A 21,393-nucleotide genomic window follows, 5' to 3' on the forward strand; every position below is an offset into this window, starting at 1 on the left:
TTCAGTGGCTTAGTAGGCGAGAAGGCCAAAAAGGAAAGTGACCTCTGAGTGCAGGGTAAAAATCTGCACTTAAATGGGAAGGCTCCTGAGAAAGCACCCAGTGAGAGAGTGGCATTTATCAGAGTCTTACTTGAGGAAGGTTTACCAGACAGAAGAACTTAAGATGGAAAGTGTGGAGACCCAGTTAGACGCTATTACAGTAGTCCAGGTAGCGGGTAATGAGGACTGAATTTTGGTAGTGGGAGGGGGAAGAAGGGAGAAGGGACAAATGTAAGACATTTGGGTGGCAGAATCTACATGGCTCCCCGGGCAACTGAAGTGGGTGGAAAGGCTGAGTCACACATGACTTCAGGGAGCTAAGCTGGGCGGTGGGGGAAAACAGCAGAGCCTTTAAAAGAAAAGTAGAGTTAATAAGGCGACTTTATGGGGAAGGTGATCCGTTGAGAGATACAGTGCCAAGCACAGAGAGGCCAATACTAGTGACGGTTTTTATTTTGCATCCCACTGTAGTTAGTGGGACACAGGATGGAGCACAGGTGGTACTCCTGGGCTGACAGCGGGCTGAATTTATCACCATTTTGTTGAGGATCCCCTAACAAGGTGGCAGGAGCTCTGAGCTATAAACCCAGGCAAGTCCCTTCTCCTCTTAGGAGCTCCTGTTTCCTCCTTGGAAAAGCAGGTGATAATAAAACCTATCACCCACTCATCCCTTGGGAGAGCTGCGAAGAGCAACCAATATACATACATAAATACGCTTGAAGCACTCAGCAAGAACAAAGTGTGCTAGAAATGCTAAACAATAATAAATTCAGCCACCCCCAGTTCACTCTGATAATAAACAAGGTGTCTTTTTTAAAAGCAGGTGTAGTTAACTAGGTACTAACTTTGAGGCTGTCTTACATAGCCTCTAACAACAGGTAATTAAATCTGAACTCGATTTTCAAGAGTACCCTCATCAGAGGGTCTCAGAATGACCCTAATACCTCCATGAAACCGAGATCTGGACTACATAGCAATTAATTAACATGAAAATTGCTTTATCATCCCCTCCCCATCCTTGGCATCATGTGTGACTAATATCAGCATCCAAACTACAGGCAGTCCCCACCATCCCCCCAAGCTGTACTCTTTGTCACATGTCACACCCCTGAGGTCCGTCTCTTGGCAGAATGGTGCCATATAAAATATTCAGATCCTAGGTAGGATGTGTGCAACCTACATGGAAAAGAAGGCTGTCAGAAAAACAGAAAGCAAAAAACTGCACTCCTAAAATGACAAAGATTGCAAATCCAGTTTTAAAGGAACACATCTCTAATTATATGTTCCATGCATAGCAAATCTCTTTTAATAAATCCCACCACAATCTCTGCTCCCCTAAAGAGCAGACCTGATAGGTAATAACTCCCCTCCTCTGTGGTAAAATCCAATTTTCACACCTGGTAAATGAAATAACTCCACTGTGAACCAAGGTTGGGTTGGGGTGAGCTGTTAACAGAAGGTTAGGGGCTGTGCATCATGTAACAGCTCTTCTGGGAGCCCCTTCCAGATATTTGCTCTTTTTATGCCAGTTGATGCTGTTTGGCCAGAAAACCTCCAACCTCCAAGGTTACAAAGTTAAAGTCTTTGTCACCTGGAGTGGTTATGAATGAGCACCACGGTTCATAGTTCACCTATGTGCAAGGGCAGGCCCTGGCCCTCATCTCTCGTTTAGTTGGAAGGTTCCCTACCATTTGTGTACTTTAGGAGCTAAACTTCTACTCCATTCGTGACAAATTGACCAAACGAAGGAAAGATGCTACTGAAATTTACAGTAGAAAAGGAGTAGTACCTGGGAGGTGCACACAAGATATAAATCTGAAAATCCTGCCAGGGTCTGTATTCTGTGTAGGCCTAATCAGGAACAATAAGGTGGACATCCACAAGGAATCAGCAACAGAAACAAGAGACACACACACCATTGAACATAACTGGGAATTGATGAAGGTGACATCACAGATAAGTGGATTAAAAAAAAAGATAAGTCAACAAATACTATTGGAATAATTCTTCTACTGTCTGGAAGAAAATTTAAGATCCTCATCTCATACCACACAACAAATAATTTCAGAGGTTCTATAGGCCAGAGTTGAAGAAAAAGAATTACAGAGGGATGAAAGAGGTAAATATAAAAATGAATCCGGCCTGGCACGGTGGCTCACACCTGTAATCCCCAGCACTTTGGGAGGCCGAGGAGGGCAGATCACCTAAGGTCAGGAATTTAAGACCAGCCTGACCAATATGGCAATACCCCGTCTCTACTAAAAATACAAAATTAGCTGGGTATGGTGGCGTGCACCTGTAATCCCAGCTACTTGGGAGGTTGAGGCAGGAGAATCACTTGAACCCAGGAAGCAGAGGTTGCAGCGAGCTGAGATCAGGCCATTGCACTCCAGCCTGGGCAACAAGAGTGAAACTCCATCTCAAAAAAAAAAAAAAAAAAAAAGAATCCATTAAAGAAATGACAGAAAATAAAGGTGAATATTTATCTGAACTTGGGGACAGGGAAAGATACTTTTAAAATAAATTTTTCTTCTTTTTGAGACAGAGTCTCGCTCTTGTCGTTCAGGCTGGAGGGAGGGCAGTGGCGTGATCTCAGCGCACTGCAACCTCCACCTCCCTGGTTCAAGCAATTCTCCTGCCTCAGCCTCCTGAGTAGCTGGGATTACAAGTGCCAGCCACCACGCCTGGCTGATTTTTGTACTTTTAGCAGAGATGGGGTTTTGCCATGTTGGCCAGGCTGGTCTCAAACTCCTGACCTCAGGTGATCTGCCCACCTTGGCCTCCCAAAGTGCTGGGATTACAGGTGTGAGCCACCTCGCCCAGCCAAAAATTTTTAAAAATTGAATAGACTTGACTACATACAAATGCAAAATTGTGTGTAAAAAAAAAAAAATCATACAATTAAAAGGCAAACTATCTAGGCTGGGCACAGTGGCTCACACCTGTAATTCCAGCACTTTGGGAGGCCAAGGTGGACAGATGACCTGAGGCCAGGAGTTCGAGACCAGCCTGGCCAACATGGTGAAACCCCGTCTCTACTAAAAATACAAAAATTAGCTGAGCATGGTGGTGCATGCTTATAATCCCAGCTACTTGGGAGGCTGAGGTGGGAGGATTACTTGAACCTGGGAAGTGGAGGTTGCAGTGAGCCGAGATTGTGCCCATGCACTCCAGCCTGGGGAACAGAGCAAGACTCCATCTCAAAAAAAGTAAAAATAAATGAATAAATAATAAATAAATAAATGGCAAACAATCTAATAAAAGCAAAATATTTCCAACAACTATGATTTCAACAAATGACGGAAAAGACATTAATATTCTTCGTATATAAAGAGCTCATACAAAGGGATATGAAAAATGTAAATGCCTGAGTTGAAATGTAAATATTTCATATACACAGAATATGAATACAAAAAAATTTTCATGAACTTATGGAAAAACTCATGCTAACTCGTAATCAAAGAAATGCTAAGTTAATTGTATTTTTCATGAGGGCCTGGTCCATGGCAAACACTTGGTAAGTATTTGTTGACTTGCTCAAATTAACAAAGAATAAAAAATTTCCAGCGTTCAATGTTAGTATGTGTGTGGTCAACTGAACACTTTCATATGCAGCTTGTGGGATTACATACTAAAGCAGGGATCAGTAAACAATTTCTGTAAAGGGCAGATTGTAAATATTTTTGGATGTGCAGGCCATACAGTCTCTATTGCAACTACTCAGCTCTGCCACTGTTGAGTGAAAGCAGTCACAGACAATACGTAAATGAATGAGCATAGTTTTGCTTCAGAAATACTTTATTTATGGACACTAAAATGTGAATTTCATGTAATTTTCACATGTGATGCAGTATTATTATTCTGTTGATTTTTTCCCTAAGCATTTAAACATGTAAAACCCATTCTTAGCTCATAGTCTGTACAAAAACAGGCCACAGGACAGATTTGGCCCTCGGGTCTTAGTTTGCCACCCTGTACTACAGGAACATTTCTGGAAATTAATTTGGCACTAAAAGCAAGAGGCTTTTAAAAGGCTGTCTGTATTAAAATAACCAAGTATAAATACGTTTTTAAATAAAAAAAATTAACTGTTCATACTCTTTGCCCTAATTGCCTTAATAATTCCCTTTCTAGGAATAAGTTACAAAGCAAAAGGAAATGGAGAAACTTGGACAGAAATTTATACAAAAAACATCTAAACACAGAGCAGAATAGGAATGGTTAAATAAACCTCGGTACATTCATATGATGAACTATTATGCAGACATAAGTCTTTCACAGAAACATTTTATCATATGCAAGAAATGCTCATGACATAAAGTTATATGAAACAGTAAGATACAAAATGCATACATGATCTTATCCCAATTTTGCAAAACATATCCATACATACAATTTATATAGACAGAAACATGTATGTGTAGAGAAAGGATGGAAGAAAATGCAATAAAATGTGAAAAGTGCTCTGGATGCTGGGTTTATGGGTGATTCAAATCTTCTCTTCTTTTGTTCTAATTCTCCACAATGAATAGTTATTAATTTTGTAATCAGGAAAGTATATAAATATTATGTCTAAAATAATTTGGAAAAAAATCCAGAATCAGAAGTTCACACAGAATAGTCAGAGAAGCAAAAAAGAAAAGCTTTCAAAATGCAACCTAGATGTAAAAATCTGACAAATATCTGCAATGAAAAACAGACTCAGGCAACTGAAAGTCGCCAGCGTCTAAAATTCATGCAAAATCACCACAGGAAGAAAAAAAAAAAGTTCTGATCAAAAGCAGCTGAGACCTGGAATCTACAACTGACCCTACACTGAATGTATCCAGAAAAAGAAGCATGAGATTAAAGAGCTGCCGTAGGTCCTGTGCACAGTGTGGCTCGGGGACTCGCGGGGTTTCCTTTTTCCTACCCTACAGCAACCCACCTTCCCCCAAACAAAAGACCAAAAAACAACCTTCGGTTCACACTTTAGAAGGATGAAATTCTACAGCTAACACTTGCTTCTTTTGTTTCATTATTGAAGAAGTATGACTTCCAAGTGTTCACAGCCACTTACACCTTGATGCATTTTTCTAGAAGGTGAGAGTGACAGGAATGAGGATGAGGAATTTAAGAAAACAGAGGGTTCCCTTTAGCGGAGTTCAGCTATTTCACAGTTTGGTCTAGAACCTGACCTACACACAATTAGCGAATAGCTGTCATTTTGGGAGTTTACTGTTTCCCAGTTGATATGCCATGTCTTTCTATCTGTTGCTTCATTTAATGCTAAGAAGAAGCCAATAAGGAAGCCTTTTCCCAATATTATCTAAGCAATTGTCATACCAGAGAAGACATACCAGATAAGACTTTAGAGAGGTCAAATAATTTGCCCAGGGTCACGTTGGTAACTAGAGTCAGAGCCAGGTTTCAAACCCACCTCCGAGTTTGTGACATCACTGGCCAAAATACTTCTAAAACCAGATTTGAAGGAGAGGCAGGGAGGAGCACCGGTGTTCTCATCACACACACCTGGATACAAGGCTTGAGGTATAGTTGGGCAATGGTTTTTTCCGAGCCCCAGTATTTTTCACTTATAAAAATGGTAGTAATAAAATCTCTCTCTCAGAAGTTCTGGAAGTTCAGAGATAATACAGGGGAAATACCCAGCACATAGTAGGTCCTCAATGATGGTGGCTATTAGAGGAACAGAGCTACTAATAATTTCCTTTGCTAAGTCACAACAGGCACAAGGTCTCTACCGGGAAAACAAAGGAAAATTAAGGTGAGGTAGGGAAATAGCTTAGGTAACTTGGGAAAAGGGCTTTTCCTCTCCTTCATTTCCCAGAGAGCTTTCATTCTTTGCTTTTCTATTTACAATAAGAGAAGCATGTTTGGGACGATGGATTAGAAATGGAGGTGCTTTGTGGCACGTTTATGCTTTCAAAATTAAGTCTAAACTCTTTAAGACCACAAACCACTGTGCACGATGCTATTCTAGAAGGGTAGGAGGGATAAACATATTCCTATAGGAAGACTCAGTCTCACAGAGCCCATTAGATGAGCCAAAGGAGAATCTTCTACCCACAAAGAGGAAAGTGGTAACGTCCTTCACTTCCTTTGTGGTTTTAATCTAAACCACAACTCCTCCCTTTTAGTTATAAGTCTTTTCTTTACATACATTCAGATGTGTGTTAGGTTTCTTCCATCTCATCTGTCACTCCTTTCCCTGCCACATGGGGAAATATCATAGGCTTCTCTTCCTCCAAGGAAAGCTTCTCCAGCACACAGGATTGGTTTTGAGGGGCTTTCACAATCCATCTATTCTATCCATAGCTGCCTGCAATGAGAGTCTGTTCCCCAAGACCTCTGGAAGACTCCAGAGTTCTTCCAATGCCCAGGCCTGTGGCATGGAGGCAGGGAGGATGAATAAACATGTTGTACATCGCTTAGGCGAAAGAGGGAAAGCCTTCTGTCTGAAATGAATGAGAACATCAGAGTTTCCAGTCAGAGATGAATGGAGGAAATATAATGTCTTGTTTTTGCTTTTTAAGAGAAGAGGAAGAATGAATGAAAGGGGGAATAAACACAATGCTCAAGCCAAGGAAAGGAAAATCAGAAAAACCCAAAGTGATAGGAAGGTGGGTAGACTGCTTGCTGCCTCCTAACTGCTGCTGTGGTTCGAGTTAATATTTGCCAGACTTAGCATTCCTGTGAGTGCCGTTGGGATAATGGGCCCCACTCAGCATCACGTGAGTTCTCCATCTCAGCCGAGGGACAGGATTTCAACCATATCACACACAGCTCTCATTACTTGCAAGGAAATGATCTTACTGAGGAAAGCAGCCCAAACCATAAACACATTTACTTAAAAAGGCAAAGCTGTTAGGTGTGCCCCTATTCATGACTAATACAGTGTGCTAGTCTCAGTTTCTGATGTCCAAGTCCAGGATAGCATTTTCCAGCTTGGGTCTGAGAGTCCCTTTAGGACATGGGCTATAAGAGGGACACCTTCAGGTTTAACTTCTTGCTAGCAGAGGGGGAACAGCAGTCATTTTCTAAGGAAGCATTTATTAAGCACCATCTGTGTCAAGCAGTGTATATATTCCGTAGAGTAGAGAAAGGAAATTCTCTGCATTTGAGAAGTTCGTGATTTTGTCAGGGAATGAATATGCCAAAAATCAAAATGCTAGGGTTAGAAAGAACCCTAGGAATCATTTGATCCATTCCTGCCTCACCTCTCCTTCCATCTTTTAGATAAAAAAAATTGAAATCTATGGAAGTTGAATGGACTGCCCTTAGTCACTCAACTAGCATATTAGCAGAGATGAAAACCAAGTTTCAGCCGGGCACGGTGGCACATGCCTGTAATCCCAGCACTCTGGGAGGCCAAGACAGATGGATCAATTGAGGTCAGGAGTTCGAGACCAGCCTGGCCAACATGGCAACCCATCTCTACTAAAAGTACAAAAATTAGCCGGGCATGGTGGTGGGTGCCTGTAATCCCAGCTGTCTGGGGGACTGAGACAGGAGAGTCGCTTGAAGCCGGGAGGCGGAGGTAGCAGTGAGCCGAGATTGTGCCACTGCACTCCAGCCTGGGCAACAGAGCAAGGCTTCATCTCAAAAAAAAAAAAAAAGAAAGAAAACCAAGTTTCATGACTCCAAGTCTGGGTCCTTTCCCTCATACTTCACATATAATTCAAAAGGAATAACAAGAACAAATAACTACACAAGTTAACATGATACAAACCATGTGCACAGAAGTGTCATGAAATGCAAATTAAGGGAATGCAAAGTCTGAATTGAGTTAGTCCAGAAAGGTTTCTTTGGAGGAAGTTCTGAAGGATGCCAGGGGTAGGAAATTGTCAGAAATTCAGTTTAATTCAACAACCATTTTCTGAATGCCTAGTAGAAGATTGAGTATCCCTTCTCCGATATGCTTGTGATCAGAAATGTTTCAGATTACTTTACATTTTGGAATATTTGCATATACCTAATGAGATATCTTGGAGGTGAAATCCAAGTCTAAATACAAAATTCGTTTATGTTTCATATGCACCTTATACACACAGCCTAAAGGTAATTCTATTTTTTCCTTGAGGATACTGAATAAACTGCTTTCTGACTGTGACCTGCCACATGAAAGTCAGGTGTGGAATTTTCCCTCACGTTGGTGCTCAAAAACTTTTGGATCTTGGATTTTTGGATTAGGGATGCTCAACCTCTATATGCAAACACTTGACATGGAAGGAGGAAGTCCAGTAAGATGAGTATCACGTGGTTCCTGCTGTAAAAGAAAGCAGTACTGACTAAATTAATGGGGAATGGGGAATAATTGAAGTCAGTCACACAGTCATTCGCCAGCAGGAGGAGAAATGCAGACAGACTTTTGGAAATGCCGTGATGGCAAACGGAAGCTGGCCCATGAAGAGCTATTCCTTGAGAGGGAAAACTCAAATCGTGTTAAGGTTTCTGAGGGGAAGGTTTTCTACATCTAAGCTGAATAAAAGGGGAAATAATCAATTAACTCATGTATCAAAACTAATTGGACTTTGTCTTTACAGACGTAATGTCTCCATTTGTCATATCAATTATAGCCACATTCATTCAGAGCTTGATATCATGAAGACATTTACACACACACACACACACACACACACACACACACAAACACAAAGATATTGGTAGAAAAACTTTAGAAGCACTGCTCCAAAGTTCAGATGGTAGACTCGTAGAATGCCAAAGACAAAAGGGGTCTTAGGAATCAGTTGATCCAACATACCATTACAATGGAAAGATCCAGGTCCAGAAAAACAAAACACAAAATTATCTTTCCACTAAGGACAGCAAAAAGGGTTGGGCCCAACTCTAGAGACACTTTGTTCCAGCTCTAGTGGTTATGTTTTCTAAGCCAAAAATTGAGACACAAAATAACAATGGAACAGAGTACTTAAAATAAAGACAAAAGATTACTGTGGTCTTAGATGATACCTCCAGAACATTCCACGGCATTCGTCCTTTTGTTTGCCAAAGACACATTCCAGAAGAAAATCACACTCTACTCAGTCATGAGTGCCTTCCATAGTCATAAAAGAAGAGCATCAGCATCTGTCTCCATCCAAGAAAAGAAAAGCCACAGGGACTGCAGCAAGTCTTTGATAAACAAAAGGAGATGATAAATAACTGAAGACCATCAGTTCGTAGGCCACCAAGTTTTCTACAGAGCCGAGCATGTGCAGGGCTCAATAAATTCTAAATATAAATTATCAAAAGCTGACGATGACCTTGGCTAGTGTACTCCTTGGGTATCGTAAGATACTCATGCTACAACTACTTAAACCCAGTTTATCTGTAGGCTTGTCCAAATGCAATTCAATTATTGTAATATCTTGATTCGGTCACTTCTGATTATTCAAAAGCCAGAAACAATAAAAAAAAAGTTAGCATACTAACTGCAGGAAGCTTTATGAATTTTCTTGCACTAAAATAATCATCCAAAGATTCATTAAGCCCCGTCCACACAAAACAATATAATGATGATACTTTTTGTATCAACAGATATTTCTCTTTTGACGGTAATAGATAGATTCTGCAAATCTATTACCATCAACAGAGAAATGTCTGTTGATATAAAAGGTATCATCTTTACATTATTTTCCACACTGTAGGCTACTTAAGTGAGGAAACTTACTGCTGGTCTTTTGTCACTTTCTTACCCACCTCCTCTAGTGACAAGAGACCAACAGTAAGTTTCCTCACTTAAGTTCCCTACAGTGACTGGAACCTACCAGCTTGGCTTCTTTATTGCTGGTATTGAGATAAATCGCCACACAGAAACATCATCTAAGAGTTAATCAGAACAGAAAACCCAGGAAGATTCAGGACCCACACTGGATATCATTATTGTCATAAGTCAAGCAGCATTTCTCCTTCATTATTACCACATTTCATTACAATATATCACCACAATGTTTAGTAATAGTTTTACAAGAAAACAGACTTACAAAGCGTTGTGCCTTTGGTTTCTATGTAGTGAATTTCTCATTATCACTTTCTGTCTTTGCTTAAACTGAAAAGTGAGTGAATTGACCTTTATGAGTCAGCGTGCACTCTGGTGTTTTACCAAGATATAATACCTTTAAAATTATATATTTGCATATGCATAGAATATTCCAGAAAGATATGCAAGACTGATTATCTCTAGAGTGTCTGGGAGATGGGGGAAAGGTGGAAGGGGCCTTTTCACTTAGATATTTTTGTGAATTTTATACTTTGTGCAAGTATCATCTACTAATTTTTAAAAATTATGTTAACACTTTTTAATGAATAAACAAAAATTCTTGTTAAGGTTCTTAATCCCTGAATATATTTCAGCAGTGACCAAGATTAAATAGCAATGATTTCCAAAGGGTCAAAGGCATTGGCTCCATTCTGATCTAGCCTGTTTCTTATTCCCCCACAATGCATCATGTGGCATGTTTTCTTTTAAATATTCATAAAAGTTAATTTGAAAAAAAAACTGAGAATTTTATGTCACTATTCAGAATAACTGGAGATTCTTAGGGTGTGCCAAAACCACAGCTGTGAATCACTGAAATACAGATTCCGAAAGTGTTAGGTACATTTTTAAAGATTTGCAGAATCCAGTGATGTATAAATGCATATAAGTTCTATCTGGTTTATTCTAATTCTCTTGGGCTTATTAAATTCAGTGACCAATTATTTGAATATGCACACAATGATCTAAATTATAACATAAGGTTGAAGCATTAAGTAGATAAATATGGTGAATGGTAAAGGCATCTATTGCAGAATTTTTAAAAAGCACTTTGAAATGAGAGGAAAGAAAATCTCTGTTCCCCATCCTTCCTCAAAATCCATGTTTATTATACTTGTGCTACCTAGAAACTTTGAAGTTTTTAACATTAAAAAAAAAAGAAGCATGATGTAATGGAAAACACAGGACTACAGAACCACACAGAGTTGGGTTCAAATCATCCAATCAGTTGGGTAACTTCTGACAATTCATTTGGCTCTTACTCCTTGAACACCTGCTACATTGCTGGCACTTAGATTGGTGTTGGGCACTGGGCAAAAGCAGTGAACAAGGCAAAAATGAGCTTACGGTTTGGTGAGAAAGGCAGACAATGAAATTATATTAAAGTGTATGAAGGGAAATTACAAGGAGCTGTGTCAGGAAACTAACATGGTCTAGGGATCAGAAGTAGCTTTCTAGAGGAGTGATGCTTAAGGCAAGACCTGAAGGGTAACACAGACTTAGTTGGGTGAAGTATCTCCCTCATCTTCAGGACCTTATTTGTAAAACAGGGACTGTAATAGCTGCCTTAGAGGGTTTTTTGAAGTTTTAATGAATTTGACATTTAAAGCATTTAGCACAGCATCCAGCACATAGTAAATGCTCAATAAACATTAGCTATTATTATTTGTCCTTTTTGTACAGTCTTCCCTGGTTATATATGAGTCAGTCCTCAAAGGTATAAAGGTTACAAAGTGCCCCTCAACAATATATTTATGTTTTCCTATACTTTCTACGTGGGAGTCAAAGGGTAGAGTAGACCAAGGACTCATCCTGTCTGCAAAAATGCCTTTGGCTCAGAGCTGTACACTCACCTTGGCCACTGAGGTAGGTCCCCATATCTTTTTTGTCACAGGGTTAACATGCTATGTGAGTCAGATCTAAAATTTTGGCCCCTTCAAAGGCTGCTGGGTCTCCCTGTTTAATCAGACATGAAACAAATCGCGTGCTGTGGCAGAGGCGTACAAACACGCTTTAATTACAATATTGTAACACCAATTAGAGATCTATCTAATCGAGGACTCGGCACTTCCTGCTCGGATATTACTCCCATGTTGGGATAATTACTGCTAATTAAGCTTGGAACTAATTAGGCTAAATGATCTCATTTATACCAACAAAGATGACTTCTAGGAGTTCATAAGAAAAACTAGGGTGATTTTATCATTCCTGGACTATTTGGCATTTCACACTGGAAATAAAGCACCTTCCCCTGACATGGAGGTGCACAGATGGTTGGTTCCTCCGGAATTCTGGTCCTAAATGGCAGTAGGTTCTTCATTTGTCTACACAGATTCTCCTACACAGTGAAACAAATACTGTAAGAACACTGTCCACTCAAATCGCACTATGTTCTTCCACAAATGACAACTGCAGTCTCAGGAAGGGGCTGCCACTGAGAGTGGAGACAGTGGCAAAAGCTGACCCCCACACAGCCTTGTCCAGGGTGCCTTTTGCCTTGCAGTGACATTTGCTAGACCTCAATATTCTTACCACAGTCATCACAGGATAGAGTGATGGGTTTGAGGGTCAGATGGGCCTGGGTTTATGTAAATGAGTCTACCTAAGCCTCAGTTTTCTATCTCTAGAGTGGGGATAATAACAATGTCATATAGTGATCCTGCGAGGATTAAAGAGGAAACACATATAGAATGCAGGACAGTACTTGGCACATAGTAGCCCTCAATGAACCCTCAATAGGATTTTTTTTTTCCTTCAAGGCACCATAATATCCACCTCTGAACTAAGCTCCACATCTTATCTGTCTTGCTACTCTTTTATGGCATAGTGCAGCGATAGCGGGAAAAAAACACATTACTGAGAGTTAGGAAATCTAGTTAAGTTCAGGTTATCTCTAACTAACTAGCTGTGTGGCTTAAAGAAGTCACTTCTCCTTCCTGGAAAATAACAATATTCACTGCATATAGTGAAGCAGGCATTGTGTTGAATGTAGTAAGTGAATTTTCTGACCTAATCTTTACAGCAATGCTCCCCATTTTGGAGATAAGGAAATTGAGACCTAAATAAATAAATAATTTAAAACAAAACAAAACAAACCCTCACTTTTATTAAATGACAAGGTCAGGAAGTGAACCCCGGTCTCATTCCGGAGCCTATCCTCTCAATCATTGACCCACCGAATTGCTTCCACTCCCTTTTGTAACTGAAGGAACCGGGGAAAACACCTTCAAGAAAGAGCCTTTCAACCTTATCCTTTTTTTTTTTTTTTTTTGAGATGTAGTTTCACTCCTGTTGCCCAGGCTGCAGTGCAGTGGCCTGATCTCAACTCACTGCAACCTCTGCCTCGTGGATTTAAGTGATTCCTTCCTCAGCCTCCCAAGTAGCTGGGATTACAGGCGTGCACTACCACGCCCGGCTGATTTTTTTGTATTTTTAGTAAAGATGGGGTTTCACCGTGTTAGTCAGGCTGGTCTTGAACTCCTGACCTCAGATGATCCACCCACATGGTCCTCTCAAAGTGCTGGGATTACAGGAGTGAGCCACCGCGCCCGGCCTCAACCTTGTTCTTAACAATATTCATCAATTATTAAGTCTTTATTGTGTGTCTAATAAGTCTTCCATCCTATGGAGAATAAGATGCTCACCCCAATACAAAACACCATGACAAATAAGGCTAATAAGACATTCCACAAATATGTGGGTACACAAACACATGTGAGTACACACATACACAAACACATATAGATGTTCTTTGCTGGATTGTTCCATCCGGAGAAACAAAAATGAATGACCAAAGCCCCAGCTTCTCATCTTAAATGTTACCACCGAGAACTGAATTCTTCTACCTGTGGCCAGGTGTAGCAACTCATGCCTGTAATCCCAGCACTTTGGGAGGCCGAGGTAGGCAGGTCACTTGAGGTCAGGAGTTAAAGACCAGCCTGGCCAGCATGGCGAATCTCCATCTCTACTAAAAATACAAAAATTAGCCGGGCGTGGTGATGTGCATCTGTAGTCCCAGCTACTCAAGAGGCTGAGGCGGGAAAATCGCTTGAATCCAGGAGGCAGAGGTGGCGATAAGCCAATATCGTGCCACTGCACTGCAGCCTGGGTGACAGAGCAAGACTCTGTCTCAAAAACAAACAAAAACTTCTACCTGTGAATCTTTCCTTCTAAAGAGGTGTTAAGGTGATCAGAATGCATACTGGCTGGTCACCTATGGTCAGCTCAGGTCAAAAGTTTTCCCAGCCAGCAGAGCTCTAGCCTGTCCTGGAAGTGATGTCTATCAATGTTAGGAGAGGTTGAAATGGAAACACATTGGTCACTTACCTCTTAGGAGCCTTTTCTGAGAAAGTCTGCACCACACCCGGCCTTTAGTCTTATACCCCACAAGAATGTAAACTCCAGGAAAGAAGTGTGTTTTATGGTGTTTTATCTGTTTTTTTGTTTGTTTTTTGTGGGTTTTTTTGGTTTGTTTGTTTGTTTTTTGAGACAGTCTCACTTTGTCGCCCAGGCTGGAGTGCAGTGGCGCGATCTTGGCTCACTGCAAGGTCCGCCTCTCAGGTTCACGCCATTCTCCTGCCTCAGCCTCTCGAGTAGCTGGGACTATAGGCACCCGCCACCACGCCCGGCTAATTTTTTTTTTTTTTTTTTTTTTTGTATTTTTAATAGAGACGGGGTTTCGCCGTGTTAGCCAGGATGATTTTGATCTCCTGACCTCGTGATCTGCCCACCTCGGCCTCCCAAAGTGCTGGGATTACAGGCATGATGTTTTATCTCTTATCCCCGAACAGGGTCTGGCTGATAGTAGAGGCTCAATAAATGTATGTGGATCAAATGCATAGAGAAAATGAATAGAGTCCTGGGTTCTCGTACAGGAGCTTGGGGCAAAACCAAGGAAACTTAGATGCTGCTTCAGGTATGCAGAGATCTGGGAAGGTGCATATTCTCTCCTCTTCCTGTGTTATCTCTGCAGGAGGCAACCCTCAGCAGGTCCAGCTTTTCTTACCACTGTGTCTGGAGGGCTGCCTATGGCCACACCTTGTTGTGAGGCCATTTCCTCTGTCTGATTGCCATCACCCTGAGGTCTCTCTGTAGGAAAATGGGAGTGGGATACAGAGAAAAGGGTGCTTTTTCAACGTTTGAGGAAGAACTCAGGGATTTCAACATAACCTGGGGAGGGGCTAGTGGCAAACTCTCCCCCAAATTCCCAGATCATTGAGTTCCTCCCAACCCAGGAGCTTTGCTTTGATGAAAAGGAGGGTCTCTAGCTGCACCTACTTTTTTGGAGATTAGAAAACCCAGAACCACCCTTGCCTCTGTCTGAAATACACCCCCGGGGGGTGGTGTCAGGTTGGCCTTTCTGCAGAGAAAGCGAGTATCAGTGATGGTTGGCCAGAAGGCTCAAGGAGGAAGGAAGGAAGGATTTGGAATCAGAAGACTCAGATCTGAGACCAGACTGTCTCATTTTTTTTTTCTAGGTAAAATGGGGATAATAAAAACAATCGTACCCACCTCAGAGCTGTCAGAATCAAAAATGAAAAGTTCTGAGAACAAATACCACAACCGATTACACACTACAAATGGCGTAACAGTGAGCTATTACCTCCTGACCATGAATTGTCTCTACGATGAAACATGCCTTGGAATGTGTGTGACCTACTATATTCTCAAGGGTACCTGGTGGGTCCCAGGGTGTACAGCCTGGTGGATGGGAGATGCACACAAATACCCTGATAGCAAGTATGAGTCCATCTCTACCAGATATTAATTCTGGCTGCCTATCTAGCAGGGTGGCTTAGAGCCTTAAATCTAAGCAGCAGGTAACAAACTTATGATCTTGCTGGCCTCTATATCTTACTTTGCTGGGGATGGATTTATATGGATGAAGACCAATGAGAGCTAAGGATTCCTTCCTCATTTTCTGGCCACAAGGATTGGTTCTTCACCACTCCTAAGATTACGGGCAGCCCTGGCAAGTGAGGGCCTCAAGGAAAGGCCCTTGGTCGCAGAAAATCCCAGTTTGACATATTAGAAGAGCACATTTTTAAGAAATTCTGAAAGAGGGAAGAAACCTGCCTCTTAAAAGGCCTTAAAACATAACAGGTGATTTATTTAAGAGGATTAAAAATGAATAAATAAATGTTTTGGCAAAATTAAGAAATTTTTTTTTTTTTTTTTTTTTTTTTTTGGAGACAGGGTCTTGCTCTGTCACCCAGGCTGGAGTGCGGTGGCGCGATCTCGGCTTAATGCAAACTCCACCTCCCAGGCTCAAGTGATTCTTCCACCTCAGCTTCCTGTGTAGCTGGGACTATAGGCATGAGCCACTGTGTCTGTCTGAACCTTTTAAAAGGGGATTCATCTGGTCATTCTCCTGATTCTCATTTTGTTTTTTATGTAAATACAGAGTTTTAATATATCACTTTGGTTTCCTTAATATAATTGAGATCCTCAGCTTCCTGTGCCTCTAATATACATCAGACAGAGAGATGAGAGCTTCAGTGGCTAGGATGGAGAGGGAACTATTATGAACCCCTGAATCAAGGCAGAGCAGATCTGAGGAAGAAGTTGATTAAGTCAACCAACTCCTTTATTTAGCAGATGAAAAAGCTGTGGCCCAGAATGTTTATGTGACATGCCCAAGTCCACACTATGCCCCTCTGAAGACAGAATGTTGGGATATTTGCTTGAGAAAACACACCAGCTTTCCTCATCTGAGGCAAAAGGAAATAAAAAATGTTTTACAATTGTTGCTTTAGGGGAAAAAAGTCAGTAAAGTTGCCAGAAAATAAGGCCTTTTATTTAATGGCCTCAGAGAAATCATCCAACGAATGTGGGACTATCAGCAATCCAAGACTGACTTCTACAAACAACAAAGGGGCTTGGAAGTCACCTGAGGAAGAGGTGTTAGGGAGCCCATGTCCTGTCTATTCCTGTCCCCCCACATAGCCAGGAGAAGCCCCAAATGAGGTTGACTTATTCAGGACTGTGTATGTCCAGTTACTCCCCTTCAAGGAAAATGCCTGTCCTTGAAAATATCATACATATTATTTTAAAATATTTATATGTGTTATTTACAAGACACACGCAAACAAAAATTTGGGTGCTGAAGGGTTAGAATCTTCCTAGTAAAACCTCACCTAAAGGCCAACCTTTAAAATTGGTCTTCCTAAAAAGTCTTTAAAGCCAGTATCTGCTGTGGTATGAAAGTGGTTCCTTAAAGCTAGGGATCTGATTCACAGCTCTCCTCTGCAGTCAAGCTTTTGCTCATTCATATTTGTTCAGCTGGCACTTCCTGGGTTCCTATTCTGAGCTATATTAGGGTAGGTCTTGGGAAGACAGTCTCCCTGCAAGAAAGATTAATTGATTTCTAGTAATTACCCCCCATCTCCAACCCTTGAAGACCAGGTTACTTATCACTCTTCCTATCTGGAAAGCGTTTTCCTCTACGGGAGAGGCAAGAAGGTGAAATTCATAACTGGTTGGTTTAATGCATCCAATGTTCTCTAGCCAAAGGTCAGGTGACACCCAACTAAAAATAAAGTGAAGGAACTGGGTTGACAGGCAGATCACAGGACAGAAATGGTGGAGCCACAGGTAGAGAAATGGTTCCATAAGCTTCTGGATGGTAAAGCAAATGTCAGCTATGAAAAGGCCTTGTTCATTCATTTATTCATTCAACAAATATGTGTTGACCATCTGCCAGGTGCTAGGTACTGTACTAAAGGCATGGTTATAAGATTAAGTAAGGCAACAATCTTATTCTCAAAGATCTAAGGATTTAGAGGAGGAGACATGAACAGAACAAAATTATGATGGAATGAAATAATTCCTATTAGAAATATGTACACAGTGGAGAAAGGAAATGCTACATTTGGGCCGGGCGCGGTGACTCACACCTGTAATTCCAGCACTTTGGGTGGATCACGAGGTGAGGAGTTTGAGACCAGCCTGATCAACATGGTGAAACTTTGTCTCTACTAAAAATACAAAAATTAGCCATGTGTGGTGGCATGCGCCTGTAATCCCAGCTACTCAGGAGGCTGAGGCAGGAGAATCTTTTCAACTGGGGAGGCAAAGGTTGCAGTGAGCCGAGATCGCGCCACTGCACTCCAGCCTGGGTGACAGAGTGAGACTCCGTCTGAAAGAAAGAAGGAAGGAAGGAAGGAAGGAAGGAAGGAAGGAAGGAAGGAAGGAAGGAAGGAAGGAGGGAAGGAAGGGAAGGAAGGAATACTTGTGGAGACATTTTTAAGGTAAAGGCGATAAATCCACATGAATATTTAGATGTAGAAATTAAGGAAGAGAAAAAATTTGATGAGGCCCCTTAGGGGACTGGATGAAAGGTTAGATATTATTTAGGAAGGGAATACAGGAGAAAATTCAGGCTTTTTAGATGAAAGTGAATGTGTTTTGTTTTGCTCAAGGTGCCCATGGAAGATCAAGTTTGGGGTGTCCATGGGTAACTGAAAATGTGTCTGGAACTCAGGAGAGATGTAAAAGTATTAAAGAAATAATATAGATGGATGGTTTTGAAGCCATGGGAAACCCTAGAGAAAGTAAAGGAAACACTGATTAGAAAATCAGTCAATGGGTCTGGCGCGGTGACTCACACCTGTAATCCCAGCACTTTGGGAGTCCGAGGCAGGCAGATCACCTGAAGTCGGGAGTTCAAGACTAGCCTGACCAATACGGCAAAACCCGGTCTCTACTAAAAATACAGAATTAGCTGAGCATGGTGACACGTGCCTGTAATCCCAGCCACTCAGGAGGCTGAGGCAGGAGAATCACTTGAACCAAGGAGATGGAGGTTGCAGTGAGCCGAGATCACGCCATTGCACTCCAGCTTGGGCAACAAGAGCAAAATTCCATCTCAAAAAAAAAAAAAAGAAAAGAAAAAGAAAATCAGTCAATGGGCTGGGTGTGGTGGCTCATGCCTGTAATCCCAGCACGTTGGGAGGCCAAGGCAGGCAGATCACCTGAGGTCGGGAGTTCGAGACCAGCCTGACCAACATGGAGAAACCCCATCTCTACTAAAAATACAAAATTAGCCAGGCGTGGTGGCACATGCCTGTAATCCCAGCTACTCAGGAGGCTGAAGCAGGAGAATCACTTGAACCCAGGAGGCAGAGGTTTCGGTGAGCTAAGATCATGCCATTGCACGCCAGCCTGTGCAACAAGAGCGAAATTCCATCTCAAAAAAAGAAAATCAGTCAATAATTTTGTGTTAGGAAGAGTGGGAATGGGGGGCAAAGGGATAGGATGAGGAACAGAGAAGCAAAAGGCAGAGAGTGTAAATAGATAAGAATTTGAAAATATAATTTTTGCCCCAAAGATGATGATACTGCAAAGCTTCCACCTACCCCACTTCATAGAAACTGCTTTCGCCAAGGTCACAAATGGCTTCAAATTGTCAAATCCAGAAGGCACCTTCTTGCCTACATCTTGCCCAACCTCTTTGTGGGATTCGGGCTATTGACTCCTTAATGCTTCCTGAAGTTCTCTTCCTGACGTGGCTTCTGTGACACCATCTTTCTCCTTTTCCTTAGCTATTTCTTCCACCTTTTCATTAAATATCGGGGATCTCCAGAGTCCCATTCCAAGACTTTCTCTTTTCATTCATCATGCTCCTTCTAGGTGATTTTCCATAGTTTCAATTGCTGCTTACAAACAGATGGCTCTCAAACCAATAGCTCTAGCTCAGACATCCTGTTAAACACAATATTTAACACACAGAAAATAAGCAGTAAATGTCTGATAAAACTAGAATTCTAGCTAGATTTTTCCAACCACAAGCTCCGTTAGACATCACCATCAGAATGTCCCACAGAGTCTTTATATTCAACATAAATAGAACTAATCTTCTCCTGTGCCTGATTCTTCTTTTTTAACTCCTTTTTTTTCCCTTCAGAAAATGGCCTCTTTAATATTCAGATGCCTAAGCCAGAAACCTGATTCATCTTAGACTCTTTCTACTCCTTCGCTCCTACATTATCCTGCATATTCTATCTCCAAAATGTTCTAAATACATCCCTTCCTCCTCTTTCTCACTGCCATAGGCCCTCATCACCTTTCACCTGTTTCACTACAACAGTCTGCTAGTATCTCCATCTCCAGTCTTGCTGTGTTCCGAGGTACTATAGAATGATTTCTTCTTTTTTTTTCTTGAGACGGAGTCTCACTCTGTTATCCAGGCTGGAGTGCACTGGCCAGATCTTGGCTCACCTCAACCTCCGTCTCCCGGGTTCAAGCAATTCTCTCGCCTCAGCCTCCTGTGTAGCTAGGATTACAGGCACATGCCACCACACCTGGCTAATTTTATTTTTTATTTTTACTTTTTTGTATTTTAGTAGAGACAGGGTTTCACCATGTTGCCCAGGCTGGTCTTGAACTCCTGAGCTCAGCTGATCCACCCTCCTCAGCTTCCCAAAGTGCTGGGATTACAGGCGTGAGCCACTGCACCCAGCCAAGTTTAAATTCTTTTTTTTTTTTGAGACGGAGTCTCGCTCTGTCGCCCAGGCTGGAGTGCAGTGGCGCGATCCTGGCTCACTGCAAGTTCCGCCGCCTCCCAGGTTCAAGCCATTCTCCTGCCTCAGCCTCCCTAGAAGCTGGGACTACAGGCGCCCGCCACCACAACTGGCTAATTTTTTTGTATTTTTAGTAGAGACGGGGTTTCACTGTGTTTGCCAGGATGGTCTTGATCTCCTGACCTTGTGATCCGCCCGCCTCGGCCTCCCAAAGTGCTGGGAGTACAGGCTTGAGCCACCGCGCCCGGCCAAGTTTAAATTTCTTATCATGAGACAGACCCTTCCTCTTCTGGCCCTTTGCTCATTTCCTTTTACTCTCTCCAAAAAATGTCTTTTTCAAGAAAATGCCTATTTATTAAAAAGGCTTTTAGTTCTTTAATAGCTCCATGACCTTGCACATTCTGTTCCCTCTTCCTCGCTGCCCTTCTTCTATTTGACTCCTTTGTCCATTTGTTCACCCAGAAACCTCCTCCAGACCTGTAGAGCTCATTCTAAGAGTTTTCTCCTTCTCCTGCTTCCGCCAGCAACCTGTTGGTTAGATCCTTCTTCCTCCAGGTTTCTATAAATAATTTTTGTCACTTTATATTGGACTGCTTATTCATCACTACTCTATACAGTGTGCTCCCTGAAGGGAAGACATTTATCTTATGATTTCTAGAGATACCTAGCACTTGGCAGAATGGTAGGTACTCAGGGAATGACTGACTGAATTAATGAATGAATGAGAATGGTAGGAAAAACAAGATAGACATACACTCATGAGAAAAATGAAAGAACCTATATAATGACACATTTAAAGAAATGTATACATTTAAAGAAATGTATTCCTTCTTTTGGAATGCCCAATGCCCTGAGGCTAGACACAGCTGACTGTTTTTCAAAGATGGCCTCACGTCTTACTATCTAACTTACCATGTCTTTTAGGAAGATCTGTAGGGACGGAGGGAAGCAGATAAGAGAAGGAGATTGTTAATAATCCTCTTGAATCAGCTCTCCTATTTCATCTAACCCCTTTCTACATTTGAAAAAGAGGAAAAAAAATCCCCCTCAGTAGGTGTACAGAAATCGCAAAATATT

At 41.6% G+C, this 21,393-nt stretch overlaps 1 protein-coding gene and 1 long non-coding RNA gene across 7 annotated transcripts in view; one reads left to right on the forward strand and one right to left on the reverse strand.

Moving 5' to 3' along the window:
• Positions 1-21,393, reverse strand: part of BCL9 (BCL9 transcription coactivator) — an 89,112-nt gene that overhangs the window by 40,625 nt on the left and 27,094 nt on the right.
• LOC144331592 (uncharacterized) lies at positions 13,050-20,801 on the forward strand. Its single transcript, XR_013398866.1, has 2 exons — positions 13,050-13,193; positions 20,410-20,801. It is a non-coding gene; the product is annotated as an uncharacterized LOC144331592 (long non-coding RNA).

This window comes from Macaca mulatta, chromosome 1 (assembly GCF_049350105.2).
Source record: "Macaca mulatta isolate MMU2019108-1 chromosome 1, T2T-MMU8v2.0, whole genome shotgun sequence".
NCBI lineage: Eukaryota > Metazoa > Chordata > Mammalia > Primates > Cercopithecidae > Macaca > Macaca mulatta.